At 37.6% G+C, this 20,195-nt stretch overlaps 1 protein-coding gene across 2 annotated transcripts in view; it reads left to right on the top strand.

The window, feature by feature from the left end:
- The first annotated feature begins 839 nt into the window (after window positions 1-839).
- LOC128744503 (ABC transporter G family member 20) overlaps window positions 840-20,195 on the top strand; it is a 90,661-nt gene continuing 71,305 nt past the window's right edge. The window contains exons 1-2 of one of the 2 annotated variants that reach the window (XM_053841561.1): window positions 840-934; window positions 1,755-1,848. The gene's annotated coding sequence lies outside the window, so the exon portion shown is untranslated. Of the gene's footprint in view, window positions 976-1,754; window positions 1,849-20,195 lie in introns of both variants that reach the window. The other variant, XM_053841562.1, reaches the window with a different exon arrangement.

Here is a 20,195-nt window from a genome sequence, read left to right as displayed (position 1 = left end):
ACTTTATCAGCGATTATGTTAGGGTACTTTTGAAAAACCAGACAGCGCGTTGTTATGTTTTACATATTCAAATTAGTCAGTTCAGTACTCAACTGTAATTATAGATTAATCTGCTTACTATTAGTGTACTCAATCTTTAAACATTATATTATCTCCCCGGTAAGGCAGCAACCAACAATCTCCGGAGAATCCCAATTACATAGCTCATTTCTTTTTACGTTCAATTATCATTACTAGATAATCAATTATCAGTTCATAGCAATCACGAAGAAAGCCCGTAGCGTAACCGCACGTAACTTTACTAGTGTAAATACAGACTTAATCCGTTTAGATAGTTGAGATTAAAACAAAGCTGCGGCGGCGCGGCACTGAATACACAATAACCGGCCAAAACATTCATAGCCAGCAACCGGTTCTCGGTTGTATCGCCTTAATTAACTACAACTCGGTGTCGCTCTTCCTATACCGACAGCAGCAAAAAAAACACGAACAAAACATTTTCATTCATCGATCGGCACCCTCCCGGCAGCAGCCGATCGCGACCCGAGCGCGCTCAGCGTGAAGAAGCTACCGCGGCCAGGCCACAGCCAACCGGTCTCCTAGGCGCGATACTCGCTCGTAGGGGAAGTTGTTGACGGTATTGTTGTTGTAATTGCTACTATTTCGCGTTCCCCCTCCAACAACGAACGGCCGCGTGATAGCGGGCAATCCACCGCGCTGCTGTGCCGGTAAGTACGATTCGGTTCGTCCAATATCCCAACAACAACGACGGTTGCAGTTTGATGTTACAAGCTTTTCGCAATCGCACCACGAGCCGCATTGGCAGTCTATTGTGAGGTTCTGGCGCGATCGGTTGACTTTCTTCCCCACGACAATAAAGTTCTGACCGCAGCATCAGCAGCAGCAGTAATTCCAACCCGGCAGTGTATCACATGTGAGTTATCCGCCGAGAAACGGTGTGTTGTGATTTGTGATGTAGGTAGTGTGATCAACTCGTTGACAGTACAAGCGGTGTAATTAAACGACAATTTGCGTGTCTGGGAAAAATTGCCCACACGCCTCGTGTATAGTAGCAGTCTGCAAAAATCTCTAGGCCAAATCAGGAGTTGAGCAACACCTCAGTTTACGGTGCGGATCAGCAGGAAGCACAAAAGCGCCAACGCAAGCAGTTGAACTTAAACAGCAACGGCAGCTAAACTATATGCGTGCTTGCTGCGTATGAACGCTCGCAAACTTCAAGGTTTTCCCCGAGTTGTACGTAGTTTCGCAGCGGTGTCGATTAGGTTTTTCTCATAGAACGACGAGCGTACTTATTTCTAACGGCAGCCGATCGCCATTCGAGAGTCAATGATATTTACAATTGAAACACACCACCCAGTGCAAAGCCTTGACGGATTGACGAGCGCGGCGCAATCGCCAATTTGTAGAGTCAATATTTTAAGCATCATTCGGAACATTGCCGCCCGCTAGAAGCGAGCCGCCGTTCGTCGGTCGGCAAAAATTGTTTTCCTAATCGAGAAGCAAATCGCAACAGTAAATAGTTGAGGGTGTTTTGAAAGTGAATTCGTTTCCGTTTTTTGACAGAGAAGGAAAAACCGGCGGGTAAAAGAAAAAAAACGCGGCGCGCGGTTCGGTTGCGTGAAGAGTCTACAAAATTTTCGTTCCAAGTGAAGTCGAGCGCACCAAGCCGCTGGCTGCTACAGTAATTAATAAGTTTGCGTGTGTTTTTCTGCATTTTCCTGTGTTGATTACAGCTGTACGAGAAAAAGTAAAGGTGCAAAGAGGCGGAAAAAAGATCTGTTGTAATTACTAAGTCGGTGTGCATCAACAAAGAGCTGATTACTAAAGGTAGGTTCGTCACTTGAGGACTCTGAAAGTCTTTTGATTTTTTTTTTGGCAAAGTGATATAAATCTTTCTAGGGATAAAACGTTATTAACTTTTGTGGTAATCTATTAAACACACGAGAGGCTAATAACCATGGGAAAACTGTATTTGGTTTTTAGGAAATCTTTTATAAGATACTTCTTTCTCGTAATCTCAGAAAAAGGGTCACCATACTGAACCTAGGGTAATGCCCTCTTATTTATAGATGCAAAATAGTTGTTACACATCTATTTTACATCCTGCATAATGACTGTGCAATGAAACGTGTTGGCGTTTCCGCATTATAAGTGATTCAGAATTTTCCATGCCCTTCTATAAATCACGCTGATCGCAAATGGAAAAACACAGTCGCAATTCAATCCATAACAATTAGTTTGCAATAAATTCTACAGTTGGCGTTCTTGCGATGCAAGATTTATGATTCTAGATTACATACTGTTGGACTTTTTATTTACTTTTTCCTCCACAAAACCTTACAATTTACATCGAGTTTATATGCGTAAGAATAACTCTACTAGATTATTATTATCTGAAAGGTGTCTGATCAATTAGAACCCCATTATTTTTTCATCCAATGTGATGACAAACGTTACCTAATTTGGTTTGCATCAAGCTCTGCACAATGATATTTGCATCGTAAACCTTCACTAGTCTTATGTGGTTTAATGACGGCATGTCATAATGCTTCAAATTTTACGATCCTTTTGAACTAATTGCCATCTGTGTTGAAGTAAGCAAATAGCCAAAAAGCGAGCTGCTGCCTAACCGGTAAGCTTTGCCATGGCTCTGTGCAAACGGTTTGGGCCATTGTTTAATGCAACTTGATATTGAAATTCGAAACGAAACGGGATTAAACTGTGATAAATCCTTGAAACCAGCTTTGATTTTTTTCCTAATTGTCTACTGTACTAATTTCAGATCTACCGATAATATTTTACAACGTCTTAGTAATTCCGACAACGGAACTGGCTATGCATTGTTTAGTTGGTTTGAAAAGTTCAATATTGAATTTAGAGTTGAAGCTGAATAAAGTTGTTGGTCCCTTTTTTGGGAAAGTCATTATTTCCAAAATATATATCAATTACAAATACTACATTTCTACTTATAAATATTTTCACTTGATCTTGAGGCGTTTCAAAGTTCGAGGTGAGCATTTGATCCTGACCAATGCCCAGAAAACTAATAATGAATCGCTTACAATCTTGAGATAATATTACGTTTTGCTCTGACCTTTATTTGCACTTTTCCTACTGAGGATATTCTACTCTGATTAATGAGAAATTTTGTCAATAAATGTAGAAAAGAGTAGAATTGCACGATTCCTGGTTTGCAAATCATTAATTACATTAATTAATAATATCTGATATTGGGACTTATGTTTATTGTAAGACCTTCGTTTCGGCTTTACTTCCTACCGTAGCAAATTGCTAGAACTTGTTCTGAACACGGCCAAAATATCGTCCTTTGACCGGCTTGTCACCCACCTCTGCTTGGCAGTTGAATTCCATTTTTACTTAAATTTCTTCTCGTCGCTTGCAGTTCTAGCCCTCCTCTTTAGATTACTCCTCAGAATCGAGCAATCTTTATCAGTTAACCTTTCCTGTAGCGTATTGATCGGATTCCGATCCACAGAGAACCATAGTGAACCATAGTGTCGTTTGGTCGAATTCTAATGGCGACAGCTTGCAAAGTCAGGCAAGCAACCAACTTAATCTAATCGAAAGTTATAACTTAGAGCTTCTCAGCAGAATCTCCGATGCAGGTTAATTAAACGGATTTTTTTTTCTTTAACTTATGTAACCAAGTTTATGCTTTTACTAGAAAGGCATTTTCTGAAGGTACTCCTGTCGATAAAATTCCAGGTTCATGCTTCCAGAGGTGGCACAAGAGTTACTTCTCAGCTGCGGCTTGCTAGCCAAAGAAAAAACTGTTTCGAAGGCTTCGCCCTTTTTAACTGTGCAGTCTCTCTGAGTACCCTTTCGATCGAACGAGGAATATAAAACTTGTCTTGAGGAATTTATCCATAAATGGCCTTCATCGTTCTTTCTAAGAGAAAGAAACGAACAGAAGAGTTTACTCGAAAGAGAAGTGAATCAAAAAAGGACGCTAGAGTTGTCGTTAAAGTTGTCATACTGTCAATACGAACTTGCGTTTTCCATTTTGACTGCAGATAGCACTCTTTACCTTTATCTATATTTGTTGATGGCATGATATTCTTCTCATTCAGGCTTTCGCTCTATGATTTTAGTATATTCACATTCACGTGTTGGTTTCGACTGTAGGTGTTTGGGTTGGGTATTCGTTTTGATATTATTTTGAGACTGCAAGAGCCGAATACCCAACCCATATATTCACATTAATAGTAAGCCTGATATTTTTTTGGCTGAAGTATGGCAAACGAGTATAAACGTCCTTCAGAACTTGACCCTTCTTCTTCGAAAGACTTCGCAGCCGGTTATTAGAGTACAGGGAAATTACGGGGCTAGTACAAAGATCCTATTAACTCTGTATCGGCACCGATCAGTCCAGATTCTAACATACGACGACCGGCTTGTTAGATTAGCATCGTACCCCGAAGCTAACTGGGCGTTGAAGTACGGGAAAAATGCGAAATATTTTCGATTCTATTTCTTCGCACATTTTAATAGTTCCTAACAGCTTGTCCGTAGTGCGACAGAACTTCAAAATTGTTTACTACTGTCTAGCGAATAAGGTAATAGGTAGTAATTATCAAGTAGTTAGAATTCTTGTCCTAATTTTCTTTTTTAAGCTTAACTCGTTATGGGAAAGCTAAAAACTGTTGAATATTTAAGCATTCAAAAAACACAACAAAAATGAACGATTGAAATTCGAAGATACGGCGAAAATACAACGTAACAACGACGAAAATGTGATGAAAAAGGGACGAAAATACGATTTCAAATTGACGAAAGCTCGACAAAAGATAACAAAAATGTGACGGAAATAACATGACACGACGATGGAAAAACGGCAAAAAACAGCGACAATAAAAAAACCAAGAAAAAATACGAAAACAGATGCTACAAGACATCATCAAAATACAACGAAAAGTTGACAAATTTACGACGGAAAGACAACAACGACAAGCAATGCCAAAAAAACAGAAATAACGACAAAAAGATCTATACGTCTCCAAATTAAAACCGCCGCAAAAGACAACAAAGAATAACAAAAATATGCTGATAAGGGATAAATATTTGATGTATAGCTGCCAGAAAACCAGATGCTAAAAAGAACGAGAAAACGACTATTATTATCCTAGAGTATTGTAATCGATTGAAAGCTACGCGCGGTTTCGGTGTGGTTTCATTAAAACGCCCGCGAAGTCTCTTAGCACCGACTAACGCGGATATTCGATTATTTCAAACGAGTACATACTACAGATATCGTAAATTACATCGTTTGTTCTTGTGAATGAGTCATTTATTCATGTCCGCACACGACGTGTTATTTTAAAATGTCACCGAGACATATTGGAATACCTGACTCTTCTTTTACAAACCCAAAATAATGGTAGCAAAAGTTATCAAACATTGTTTATTTATCAGTGTAAAGAATCACTAAATTACGCTCGCGAGACTGTGATATGATCGGTAGTTTAATGCATCGACAACGAGAACTATCCGAGAACGAGAACGAATTCGAAGGCCGCCCACCCGAAACAACACGATATCTCTCATAGAATCGAATGCATGTTGACAAAAGCAAAAACTATCCACGTAACTATCACGAACTACATATATCAATTCACTTTAATACAGTATGGCAGATTACATAAATGAAAAATAATTATCTCAGGCTCCTAATCGATATAAATACTGATGTACGGTCAGTAGGTAAATCGCGAAATTGTTTCGTTCCAATAAGAATGGAACACAGCCAGTGTGAAGCACATACACAAACCACCCAGCCAGCACCAACTCGTATAACAAAAATTATCGTAAATATCTCTTAATATACTCGGAATCGTAACTAATGTTTAATAAAGTGCGCCCGAGTTGATTTTCTGTTGTATATAATGACAGTAACTGACACACATACGATATTCAGCACAGAATCGTATAGCAACACGGAGCGAGCCGGTCTTAATCGGATATTATCGTATATAATTACTTATATAGCTGAAACGCGTATATTTATTCCTCATCACGTATATCGCCTCCAAAATAGTACGAATATGCCAGTTTTGCCGTATCAAATAATCAAATACGATTTATTAGCATGTATATATGTACATAATGCAGATTTTTAACTTTTTCACTGCAAATTTAATTCAGAACACTCGCGAGCTCGCGACTACAACCGTAAAAGTGCGCTGTTGTTGTTCTTCTGATTTCGGCCTGTTCTCAAAATATTTATTAAACTATGACTGGGAGAATTTACTTGAAATAAGCGAAGAGGATGATATGGCTAATTTGTTCTGTAACACTATTAACCGGTAGCTCCAATCTAATTTGCCTATAGTCAAGCAACGTTCCACATCGCCACCCTACCAATGGTTTACGAGCCTTAAGGGGGGACCCTGCTCTAGAAAGTTAGAAAAATCGACTTTTATTTTTTCGCATTTTCGAAAGGCTTATACCTTCAAAAATGTCATGTCAAAAAGATTTTTTGATATCTGATTTGGCTAAACAAAATTTTTCAGAATGTAAAAATGAATTATCTAAATTGTTGCGTAGCCGTTTGTTGATATTTCAATTTTTCGATTTTTTATGAGCTCTCATTTGAGGATTTTTGATGAAACAACACCGTTTTTTTGGAAAAATTGTCGCCATTTTGGTAATTGCTCGAATTTTCAAAAACCGCTAGGTAATAACCTAAAGCTTCAAAATCACCCCTGAAATCCGTTCTCCGATAATCCGTTGGTTCCCGTTACGTTTCGCCAGCAAGGAACTTTTTTCTAGAGAGCATCCACGCACCCAGCTGCCACCAGCATAATAATCACTATTTCGGCATCCAAAAAATACAAAATACAAAATACATCTTCAAACATACCTAAACCAATAACGACAATACTCCAACACTTGACTTTAATTCCAACGTCCGAAAAAAGTGTACAAAAACCCATTATTTTTCGACCATTCAGAGTTAGGTCCCCACTTAAAACGTTCGCGCAATGCTTATTTAGGGTTGCGGCACCAGTTTTTCTGCCTGTTTCTATTATGGGCCTACCCTCTGTCCTCCGCATCACAGTGGGAAAATCATCACTAATGCTTATCAATATGCACTATCATTGTTGCACATTCGTTTCGTGGTTAGGAATTGGTTCTTCAGATACAGGTTACACGAAAACAGAGTAAGTCCAATAGTTAGAAGCATGTTGAAAATACCAAAGCGCGAATATAAACGTACCGGTGACTAGTATCGCCTCCCTGCATAAATCGTATGATCTCCGTGTGCAAACTAACCTGCGAAGAAACTCGAAAGATTTTTAGAGTTTTGTCAACTCGAAACGCAAATGCAATTATATTCCTGCCAACGTCCATCTTAACGGCTCTGAGACGTCGTGCTCCACTGTAGACTCATTTAAAATGTTTGTATCCTTCTTCTCCTCGGTATTGGCTAATGAGTTCACATCCGACGCAAAATTGGCTGCAGTGAATGTTCCCGAAGGACTTGTCGATCTCGACACTTTCGAAATTACTCCAGTGATGATTGTTGAAGCAGCTCGTAGATTGAAACGATCATTTTCTCCCGGACCTGATGGAATTCCGGCCGCTATTTTTCATGCTCTGCAGTAGAGCTATCTGTGCCACTTTGTTATATTTTGTGCAAGTCTTTTGCACAAGGCAATTTTCCCAGTATTTGGAAACGATCGTTCATGTTTTCCGTTCATAAGCGTGGCGATCGTCGGAATGTTAGGAACTACAGAAGTATTACCAGCTTGTCTGCAGCTTCCAAGCTTTTCGAAATTATTGTTGGCACTGCAATTCTCCATCGTTCTCAAAGCTACAGGTTCATGCCAGGCTGATCGGTTTCCACCAACCTACTCGATTTTACCTCCTTCTGCATCACGCAATTTGAAGAAAAAGCCCAAGTTGACTGGCATAAAAACTGGATTCGACCGGAAGGATCATCACATCCTTCTACAGAAATTGCATCGTTTGGAAGCCTCGCAGTAACTGTTGGCTTGGCTTGATTACCCTTATTTACGGGAAGTCAAGTTAAAATCAACGGTCTTATCAGTGTTTACAAATAAGCCTAGTGTTCCTCAAAGAAGCCATATGGGCCCCTTACTGTTCTTATTATTTTTCAACGATGTAATAATGCTACTAGTAGCTGGATTAAATTGTTTAAGGGCCCGGGTCGGGTTTAAGGAACTGGGCCCGTAGATATGTTACAATTTACCCAAAACGGGGGGGGGGGCAAAACAGGTAATTTAAACTTATTGCAAGAACGGAAAGTAACGTGTCCCAACTTTAACTGCTTAAGATTGTTAGATGCCTTTGTGAACTGGTGCAAGTTCAACTACTTGATAGTGAGTTCAGAAAAATGTGAGGAATTACATTTCATCACACCCAGAGTCCTATCATCATTTTTGTCTGATATAAAAATGGAAATAGTTTCCGGAGAGTAGGGAAGTTAGCGACCTCGACATCTTACTCGACTCTAAACTTATGTTTAACCCTCACCGTTTTACCTTTGTTATACTATAACAAAGGTTTAAAAATTGGTCGAAAAACACGAAATAAATCCGAGGCCCGGAGGTCCAAGTCACATATACCAATCGATAGGGTTCGACGATTTGAGCAATGTCTGTATGTGTGTGTGTGTGTGTGTGTGTGTGTGTGTGTGTGTGTGTGTGTGTGTGTGTGTGTGTGTGTGTGTGTGTGTGTGTGTGTGTGTGTGTGTGTGTGTGTGTGTGTGTGTGTGTGTGTGTGTGTGTGTGTGTGTATGTGTGTGTGTGTGTGTGTGTGTGTGTGTGTGTGTGTGTATGTGTGTGTATGTATGTAATGATTTTTTCTATCGCCTGTTTCTCAGAGATGGCTGAGCCGAATCGTTCGCTATTACTTTTGTTTGAAAGGTATTATTGTCTAGTAGATCACTATTGAGTTGTTTCGTGACACGACGTTTCGTTTAAAAGTTATAGACAAAAATGTGAAAAATACGTGACACGGGTTTCTCCAGAACTACACGACCGATTACAACGATCTTAGCATCAAATGAAAGCCCTTGTTAAAGCTAAATTATTCAGGATTTTTTAATTGAAAACAAACAAGTTGTTTAAAAGTTATGCTTAAAAAATCTGTTTTGACAAGGTAATAATTATCGCCTGTTTCTCAGAGATGGCCAAACCGATTTACACGCTACTAGTTTCATTTGGCAGGTAATATAGCCGGATAGATCACTATTGAATGGTTTTTTGATTGGATGTTTAATTTGAAAGTTATGAGTATTTGAATACACCACACCAAAATTAACAATAATTTATAATGATTTTAACCAAGATAATTTACCTAATTTCAATTATTTTAATATTAAACGAGAGGTTTCGACACTACGAATATATATGCAAAATTTCATAAGAATTGGTGGTACCGGTCAAAAGATATTAACCCTCGAACACTCGCGCCAACTTTTGTAACACAGTTACTCGCGCGCACAATAGCCTCAAACCAAAGAAAACGTGTGCACTAGAGTTTTGACTGGGAAAACTTGGTTTTAGGTTTATCCAACCTTTAGAAGAGTTTCTTGAAATTAAAAGCTCTATCGTCTGGTGGAATCTAAATTTTGATTAATCCCCCTAAAAGTGAAATAAATAAATTTATTTTTCTTCACTGTCAATATAACACATTGATGTGTTCTGCAAAGATATAGAGCATATTATTACAAGAAATTTTACTAAAGACTGTAACCTTCTATCTCTGCAGTGAAGATAGAAAAATCTTATTTATTGTATATGAATATGTAAAATCAGTTTTTATATTTTTGCTCTTTTTGTAATTGTTGTATGACTTTTTCATGTATTACAAAGTTGTACAAATGATAAAAATAAACAACTTTGCTGAATATAGTATACCTCTATGTTTGCTTGTTTAGGAACTGTAGAACTTTGATTATAAAAAATACCTTAATTTTGACTACGAATTACTCGACTACCAGCAGACGGATACATTTTAAACATTTTACATTTGCTAGTTTTGCTGCATACAGACACCATTTTTCCGTATGAAGAAACGAGAGAAAATTGCATTTGGAGTCAATTGCGGTACACCTCGCACGCTGATTCTGCTTCGATTCTGTGATGTCGGTTTATGCTGATCTATTTTCCCAGCAATTTAAATTATTAATGCATTGAATAATTATGATATTTTGCTCAGAATAAGTTTATTGAACAATATACGTTAGTTAAACAACGATTTGTAATCTTATAGCAATATGGCGTTGGAAAACCTACACGTGTTGTACAAAATACAACAGCGTGAGTAACCGAAGGTTAATAAAAATTGACGAAAATTATTCAAGAAAACTCTATTGATGTGAATCAAATAGAAAGGCATTACAGGAAATTATTTATATTTCAAAAACCTATACACTAGACCTTTACAAGGCAATGTATATGTTAAAGAATAAGATTTCCTCTTACAACTTACTTTTATTTTCACTTCTCAGATTAATAACAACTTACTTATCCTTACTCAGCAATTTCATGAAAAAAGGATCTATCAAAATTTAAAAGTGTTTCTATTTTGTTCAAATTTTGTAAACGTATTCAATTTTCAAAAATTTTATGTAAACCAACGCATTACGCAACGTTAACCAATAGATGAATTATGTTCCGAAAACGTGTCGATTTCTATCTCAAATAGCAAGTAAGACCGTATAACAAAGGTTCCTTTCACCACTAGGTGGATTAAATCGGGTTTTTCTATTATTTCCAAAGCATCTCCCGACAGCTTGAATACTGTGCATTAGCCCGTCCTATGCGTGAAAACGCCTGTGTGATTTGCCAACCAAACCAGTTCATCTGGTTTCCAAGAATTGAACGCATACAGAAACGATTATTAGTATTGCCCTCAAAGATTTGCCTTGAAGAGACGCAGATAAGCTTCCACCTTATCGTGAATATTGTTTTCTGTTTGGTTTGGACACACTGTAACGGTGCCGAAAAGTTTAACAAGCAACGCTTGTAGCAAAAATTTTGAACAACGATGTTGATTCGCCGTCACTGATTTCTAAAGTGAATTTGCGAACACCGAAGAGATCTTTATTGGACACAGAATTCCACCGATACGTGTCTAGGCGAACCAAAAATCAGTGTTATTAGTTATTGAGCAACCAGGAAATTACGGTATGCACACGTTCAGCACTACCCATCGCGTTATTCGGGGGATTTCTGTTATGATTTTTATAGACACTTGTTGCCTGCTGGAAATAGAATACACATAGGCTGAAAATAAAATCGCATGCTTAAAATAGTCACTGCAAGCTCATCATTTATCGTGTCTATAACTCAAATTTGATCCATTTTATTAGAAACAAAATACACTATGATATTCGGTAAATGTTATTGAAACAATTGGTATGAAAGACTTCTATCGAATAAATAGAGTTCAAACATAATTCGTAAACATCGTTCAAGCTGCCGCATAATAAGCTGAAAATAGGTCTTCTGCTCTGTATTAAATATGTCTTCGGTTGCTAACTGCTATTTATCCTGTTCTCGCAAGAAGTTGCCCTATGACCGAAAAAGTTACTTGGGATATTCAATAATTTAAACATAGTTATGTACTGGACTAATATAATACGATTCTAAACCGTTGATGGTTATATAAATTAACATTATTTTGATCCACTTTTCGCCATTGGCGAATTTCAATGGACCGTTTCTGAGCATATCACGGTACCAGTGTTACGGTTATTTCTCAATAGAAACCCATTCCGTTTTCATTATTCAATTGAAAATTGATTCTATTTTTCTGGAAAAATATAAATATAAATAAATTTTCAGACTATGCAAATGATGCTTTTGGGGGAGGCAAAAACTGGAGCTTAGAAATTGTGAAAACTGGAGCCTCAACATGCATCACAAATTTTACATTTACAGCGATTTTTAAAATATTTGGTCTTAATTTTTTTGCTGAAATCGTAGCAAAAATGTTTCCATTTAATGTAGGCTATGTGCAATATAGCAATAAATCTCGATTTTCTTGTTTATGATAGTCTGAAAAAGTGGCGATTTCTGGTGCCGTTACCCTATTTGAAAAATTGTTATGTCAAATACGATAAGATTGTCTGACTATAATTTATCATAAACATAGGTTTTTTTCTGCCAAAGATTTGAAAAACAAAAACAAATTTGTTGACTTAGAATAACAAATGACTTGAATATAAATCTTTGAATGCCATCAATTAGATTTTCTACCTTTCACTTCCGGGCGGCCGGCGATGCGGTCGGTGGACGATCGAAAGCCACAACCAGTTATCCCAGATCGTTTCCGCATAGGTATAATCAAAGCTGAAGTTGAAACGTGTTTTATGACTGATTAATCATATTTCGATTTCAAAAGTACAGAGCACAGGCATGCTGGCGCTTAACGATTCAATCTATTCACCAAGCTTATTAGTTAATCGTTAAAAGTACTGTTTACGGGGCAGCACACTGAAATTGCTTTATTTGATCTCAAACTGTAAAATAGTATTAAAAGTATTTATAGTATTGAAACCCCCGCTATTAGATTTATTAGATAATTACAATAATAGAGAAAAGCTTTGAGGCATTATGACTGTAGTTTTTCAATATCATTACACGACGACCTAATAAAGCTTTGATTGTGCTCTTTGTGGTAGCTCTAAGTAACGCTATATATCAAGTAATTTCATTTAGGATAAGACCAACTTTATATACTGAAAACAAAGAGAAACAATCTTATTAAGAAAGAATGAATGAAGAATAGTTTCATCTCTCACATTAAAAATTACTCATTGAAATCAATTTTTAAATATTGCTAGGAACCAGTGATAACCATAAAGAATTGCCCGACCAAAGTCAAGACAATGCTAGCGAGTCTTTGGTTGGAGTTTGTAATACAGTACCATCAAATTTAATTGATTTCAAATAAGCATAGTATTGAAAGAAAATATTTTATTGAACAATGTTTACTCATTAATTTACCAGCAAATGCCTCAAATAAACAATATATTTTTGATAAAAATATATAAATTAATTTAATTTTCAATCTCGTTGTGAACTAACTCTCCACTCCAATAACGTTCACTTCACGCACTTCACAACCCCACACTGGACGGGTTTGCCTCTCCGTTCAAGTCCAATAGTTCAAGTTCAAGCCCTAGCGGCGAAGGGCCAATCAAACAAGCCCGGCGTGGTGTGCAAATACGCACACAATAATGTACCTATGTATGTACTTGAACTCCTGTCGATTATTGCGTCAATAAACAAACCCCGGCGGGCGGCGGCCAGCGCATCAACCATTAGATCACGCACCGGCATGGCAGATAGAGCGAGCGACGCGGCGGTGCGGTGCGGTGTGTAAACTTTGTTGACATTTCGGCCTGCGTACATAGGCCGAACGACAAGCCGGTTGAGTCGAGCACTGTTGGTAAGGGTGCGGTAAATGTTGGGAACCACCATACCCGTGCGTCGTACCACATCCGCAAGCCCGGCAAGAGACGAGGCGAACGACCCCCACCAGGAAGCTAGCCCCAACCAGCTGTGTGTATAGTACCTACTAGGCATACTGTAGTTTAAAGTGTCTCTAAAGTGGCCAAAATGTTTGTCAGATGTCCGTTTGTTTTTCTACTCAGGGAAGCACAAGCAGCACAGCTTACGAACAGAATCAGCTGTACGGTGGTTGACAACCCTCTCGCTGTTCAGTCTGTCGTTTGTAAACCGGTCGATTGGGGGCCATCAAGCTGTCAAACGCGTTTACGATCATTCTACCGGACGTCAACATGCGTAGTTGAGTGTAAACATCGTAATTTGGCAAAAAACGTACGCACATTCTCCGCTCTACATTGATGTTCTAGGATGTAATCGCATGAGGGTGAAATATTTACATCATTGTAAAATTCAAAAACGCTGAATTTGAATCACATTCAACCCCGTACAGGCGGCTTTAGTTCAAAGATTTTGCTCTGTTTACTTTGGCGCGGCTCGAGACTAAACCGACAAAGTAGGTATCATCCCCTGGTTGCTAGTTGAATAGTGGGTGGGGAGGATAGAATTCAGACAGGATTGGCACTATGATAATCAGTTTCGAAGCGGCTTAGAATTTATCTGAAAAGAAACTTCGTGTACTAAGCAAGCGATAAGTGTAGCTATTAGCGAAAGGTACCGCAATAAAATGCATCTTGATAGTGAGCGCTGCTGCAGGCTGTTGCAGTCGGAGGCTGTGCCCCGTTGATGCTAACAATGTTGACGCTAGAAGGGCTTGAAATGCTTTATAAATATTTAGCAGTGTGCAAATAGTAAATAGCGTCACACGGAGGGGTTCGTTTTTCTTTTTGCGACCCTCTGCGACCGCACCTGCTAACTGAAGGGAATATCACATTGACTATTTAGTCCAAAGCTTGAACTGTAGGGGAAGATGAAGAAACAGAAAGGCTATTTGATTTGCGAGTTACTGATTTGAAAAGAGTTATTATTCTACCATGCAGCGAGTGCTTGAAGGGACATTCCGTCTGGTAGTGTTGTTCATACCTTTGTTACGGATATGCCATAGAAGTCGAAAGGAAGAACGCTTTAAAAAAAATGGCAACAGTCAGTTATTTTGGAAAATATTGGAAAATTAATACGAATAATCAAAAGACTACGTAATTGAAATCAAAAGCTATTTTTGAACGTCACAAATATGAGTACAAAAAATGATTATTCTAATAATAACAGTACAATTAAATGGAATAAACTGTCTTTTGGGCGTCGCATCAAATCCGAGAACAAGAAAGAATGAATGCAAGAATGAAAGCAGGCAATCAAAAAAAATTTATTACGATATTTTACTAAAGCCAGGGAGGATAAGGTAGAAAATAGCAAGATATAATTCAATTAGCAACCGAAATAAAACCTTCTTATTTCGGGGAAAGTCGCCGTGGTTGGGCCGCCTTTTGACATTCGCCCATAAAACTTCCGTTTCAAAAAGAATTTTTAAAATCCAAATAGATCGTTGGAAACGTCTAAGAATAAGCTTTATTTCTGGAAAATCTTGAACTGATTGCTTAAAAAATAATAAAAATTAATAAAAAAATTGCTTAAAAAGTAAAAGTTATAGGCATTCACGAGAAGACAAAAAATGTTGTCATAGTCGGGCCGCGTTGTACAGGTTGGGTCACCGCTCTTAATCCAAGAAATACGTATTGAAATTCTATGTAGAGACATCAAATGAATGAATTTTGTGAGCAACGGCCCATACAAGTATAAATATTCTATTTTTAATAACATCTTTGCGAAATTTTTGGTGATCTCGTAAAATCAATATTCGCGTTTTCCGAAGTGTACTACTGCAATGAAAAATCAACAACAACATAGGATTTTGTTGTACTAATTTTGCTTTATTTCATCACATTTCCCGCGACTGCCGTTTTTTAGCGAATATTGCACTGCTGTGCATAAAATGATGGCGGCCCAACCATGACTACACAAGTGGCCCGAGCTTCATAATAAGCGCTTTTGTAGCATTTACCTCCTTACCCTACCCAAACACCTAACTCGACGGGATTTTTCAATAGCCTTCCTTCGAATAGAACACAACACACTTAATAAATTTTCAATATTTATCCTGATAATTGCATTTCATGAATCATTTCTTGAAGAAAAGTTAACTGCACCTGGAAAACTTTTTTTGTACTGATTCAATCAGTGAATTCAGTACGCGTATTTTAAATACACAATTGAAACTCATAATATTGTGAAAAGTTAGCTGTAACAGTAAGAAGTTTTACAATGCTTGTTCATAGGTATTACGAGTTACTAAAACTGAAAAAATCGTGGTGGCCCGACGATAACGACATTACCCTACCTTCTTCTTACTTCTTCTTACATCTTACGACAAGGCCTACCCAGTATAATCCACCTGGTGCAATAAAACCTTCATAAAATTTAAAAAAAAAGCGGCTTTTAAATTTTTACTTGGGAGGTTTCGATGCATTTTCCTGCCTTGGTTCTAAAATTAACATGACACCGCACCTCGGAGCCAATTTCTTCTGTATGGTGTGGTGCTATATGGTGCTATATTCGGAGCCCATCGTGAGACTCCGTGCTAGAGCAGGGTAGCCAAGCAATTTATTTAGTTTACGGGCAACACCATGGCAGTCTGCCAGGTCATATCGAGCTATGGTAATCATGCACCAAGGAGTCACGTCACAAAATAACAGAAGCACATATTTATTAACTAACTGTACAAACATAAAACTTCATAACAAGGGGGGAACTCTTAACTCCGAAATGCCTTGACCGTTTTCCATCAAATTTGACACAAGTTCCTTGACATAAGAGAATCAGCACTGGACGGTCAATAAAAAAAGGGGGGAGGTTCCCTAATAGGTGGGGAAAGGTCCCTAATAGCGGGGGAGGCCATAACTCCGAAACGGCTTCACCGTTCTTCATCAAACTTGGCACATATGTTCCTTGACATAAGAGAATCAGCACTGATGAGGTTGACAACAGGGGTACCGAAATGTTTAGTTCTCCTATAAGTGACGGTAGGACAAAAGGAGGAGCTGATGACCGGAGGTTGCTGACGAGAAGGGGGGAGTAACGCCTACATGACTGTAACAATTTATCCGTGCAATAGAAAAAATCAGAATACGAAACACTAAACTGCAATTCTCACAGCTGTAGGTTTGTCAAGTGTAATTGTGTAAAAGTGCACTGAATCAAAGTGACCTGTATAAAAAGTGTTCGATCATTAGAGCTAAGTGCTGCTGGCCGACTCTATTTGAGTCACAGAGGCAATCATTCGACCAGTGTGAGACCACCATGTTTTTTCAATGGTCAACTTTATGTGGCATGTTCCAGAGTGGGCTCGGCCAATAATTTGTGCATACTTGCTCCTGGTGGTGACACTAAAAACATTCTTTACAAACAAGTTTTGTCTTAAAGTGAGATGAAAGGAATGACAGATTTTTTGTATCCATGGAAGAAACACTGTTACACCTTCTACTTTTTTTTTAAAGTACAATAATAAAACTATTCATTGGTCATTGTTAGCAGAAGGTGCAAATAGCATAAATTTCTTTGTTTCTCTTTCTTTATAGGGTTTAATAGGGATTTCCGTAAAGAAACCAAAGATGTAAGTGGCCGGGTAGACAAAAGTGGTGGAGCTGACAAATGTGGAGGAACGCTCAAAAGTGGAACAAGCGTTATATTTTTGCATTATAGGCATTTCGGTTACAATAACTGATGTACAAGTGTCTATGAGACAAAGACGCCCTGAGTAAGATCGAGCACTCAGCTAGTTACATATATACTTAACGAGAAAAATGTTAGGGGTTGCAAAATATTCCCAAAAGTTGTTGTTCTATAAAATCCTTTGTTAAATATTGCACCATTCCAGAAAAAAGTCTCCAAATGCATCAAATCACCACTATTTTCCGAAAAAAAATTAAATATTTCGAAATTACCATTTCCTGTATATCTTAAATTTACATTTTTTCTGACTTTAAAGCATAGTGAAATTTTTTTAGTGTTTATTTTTTCATGTTTAACGACATGGTCGTCAGAGTCCATTTATGGTAGTCAGTATGGCACCGAATATCACCCTTCCCTTCCCTTCTTCAGTGTATCAACATGCTCCCGTAGATTCGGGAAACCATCACAAAAAATAAAATTAGTTCAACTAACCTGCTAGCCGTAATCAGATCTTGCAACTCGAAGCACTAAACATTGCATTCTATAGGTTCTATTACTTTTTGGGGCATAACTTACACTAAATACTGAGATTTCTGCCCAATTAAAATTCATCACTATATTTTCATTTTTTCGCCGTCGATTTTTCTTTAATTTTTTTCGGCCGTTCGATCACTCACGAAACTTAACTTGAAACACAGAAAACTTTAATTTACCACCCCAACAGTCATCTGGTAAGATGTTATAATGATTTTGCCCAAACTGTTCACTTGAATTGATATGAAAAACTTTACTTCGTTTCGATTGCAATTCCGAATCCGCGACCGTCGTTGTTGATACGTTACCAAGGAAACGGTTGAGCATGAAATTGGCCAATAATTTTCGCTATTAATTAACGGTCGTAAAGGGTCGAAAATATACTTGTAAAATTCTCTGATAATAAAATACACCGTAAACAACATTTTATGTGATAGAATTATTGTCGGATCTAGTTCAACAGCAAAAATAGATACGCGATTCTACGTTTCATAATTGTTCATAACAGATTATTACCTACTACTAGCAACTCAGCATAAACTTAGCATAAACAAAACGATGGTAGCAACAAGTACTGAAATCAGTAAAAAAGCAGCCGGCCTCTGACGACCTTCACCTTAAAAATCAATTTTTTACAACTCATGCTTAGACATCATTTCAGAGCAAACATAGTTTCCGAGATACGATTTTTCAAATATAGTACTTATTAAAATAAATACGCCCTTTTTAAAAGTGATTCTTGAGCCTAAATGGTGCCAAATTCTGTGGAAAGGAGTGATGTTAAAAACTCAAAATCTCAAAACTCATCAAAAATCAAAATCAACTGTGAATCATGTCATCTTGATCCTATGCAGAAAAAACTCACGCGTGAGTTTTTCTGTTTTCATAGCAAGAAACACAAAACTCACATATATTTCTTCCCGCTTGATCATATTCTGCTTTGCTTCTACTGCTACCCGGAGCTATACACATATACATACAAATTCGTTGTTGAACAGCATAGGCATTCTCTCGTGCTATACGTAACTGTGAGTGAGCGTGAGAGAATGAATCTCTAAATAAATCGTAAAGTTAAACTAAAACAACATTTAAACTACATGTTTATCCAATTCTTATAAGGCTTTTTACTTTCTAGTTAAGAAAATGTCGATTCCCGTGAAGAACTTCCGCCAATATGTTTGCCATCTTAATTCGTGAATGTGTGGTAGCTTTTTTCGCTGCTGTTGTTTTCTCTGGCGGTTAATTCTCTTTCGCTCTCTGGTTCGTTGTATGAAATGCCAGCTGTGGAAGAATTAAGCAAAATGCTTACAGCTAAATTTGGTTCACATCGCAATGCAACAAAGACATCGCGTATAATAGCGAGAAAAATTCATATGTGAGTTCGGCGCTTCTGATCAAGGTTGAAATTTCATGGTGCTTGAAACCTCATTGAGTTTTTTTGCTGCTATGAATTTTTCAACACTGGTGGAAAGTGCATATTTTCTCTTAATGAAAACGTAGGTGATGTTTAGAATAAATTTTTGTTGAAAGTTTTGTCATTTACCTCTTTCGCATAAAACTACGATTTTTCGTTTTAAATTATGTAAATTGAACAGTTTTTCATGAAAAAGAATATAAAGTAGTAGGAGTTAAATCAATATTGTGTAAAAGTGTTCTTGAATAAGCCGAACCGTGATGGATTCACCGGGTGAAACTAAAGCAACTAGAGTGATTTATAATGGAACTATTAGCGGAGCTTTAATGCAGAAAAAGTGTATTGCTGTGCTGGAACCGTTTATAACACCCACTCCGAATGTCCAAAGTGTATTGTCGGCCAAGGGCTGAGGTTGATCGATGTGGACAGAATCTTTCAACAGAAGTTAATTTGCAGTAGTGGATTATAATGCAGATGAGTGAAAGTTTTTTATTTCTGCTAAATTTCTCCCAATACCGCGTTTTTTAAGAAATAATTTGAACTGATATTGTTGGTAGTTCGAGAGTTTAATCTATTTTCAGATAGCGAAATAAGGCGCTATAACCTTGGCTAATTGCAGCCGAGCTTTTGGTCTAAAGGCTAAAAGTTCATTCCCGAGGGTCCGGAGTATCATTTAACCTTTATTAGCAAAGATACTCCCAACGAAAACAAAGTTACTATTAATCAGAAACGGTTGGTACGAGACGTCCCCGTTTCTTCTTCCCCTGTTGATTTTGAAATGCATCTATGTGTGAATAACTTGTTCAAACAAGATCCATTTCGTATAATCGTCTTTGCGGCAATACTTCACAGTTGGCCTGGCCGATTAAACATTTGCAATATATATCTCTGATATTTTGCAAATGTTAATACAGACAAGAAAATAATTTGAAATATTTCTATGATCAGAAATAATTAAAATTATTTCCAGGAATCCTTTATTGTGGCTGTGATGGTATTAATAAGAATAAGAATAATAAATAAAATAAAATAAA

Source organism: Sabethes cyaneus, chromosome 3, assembly GCF_943734655.1.
Source record: "Sabethes cyaneus chromosome 3, idSabCyanKW18_F2, whole genome shotgun sequence".
NCBI classification, from domain to species: Eukaryota; Metazoa; Arthropoda; class Insecta; order Diptera; family Culicidae; genus Sabethes; species Sabethes cyaneus.
The sequence above is the reverse complement of the archived record's forward strand: the minus strand, read 5'-3'. Positions and strand labels throughout refer to the sequence as shown.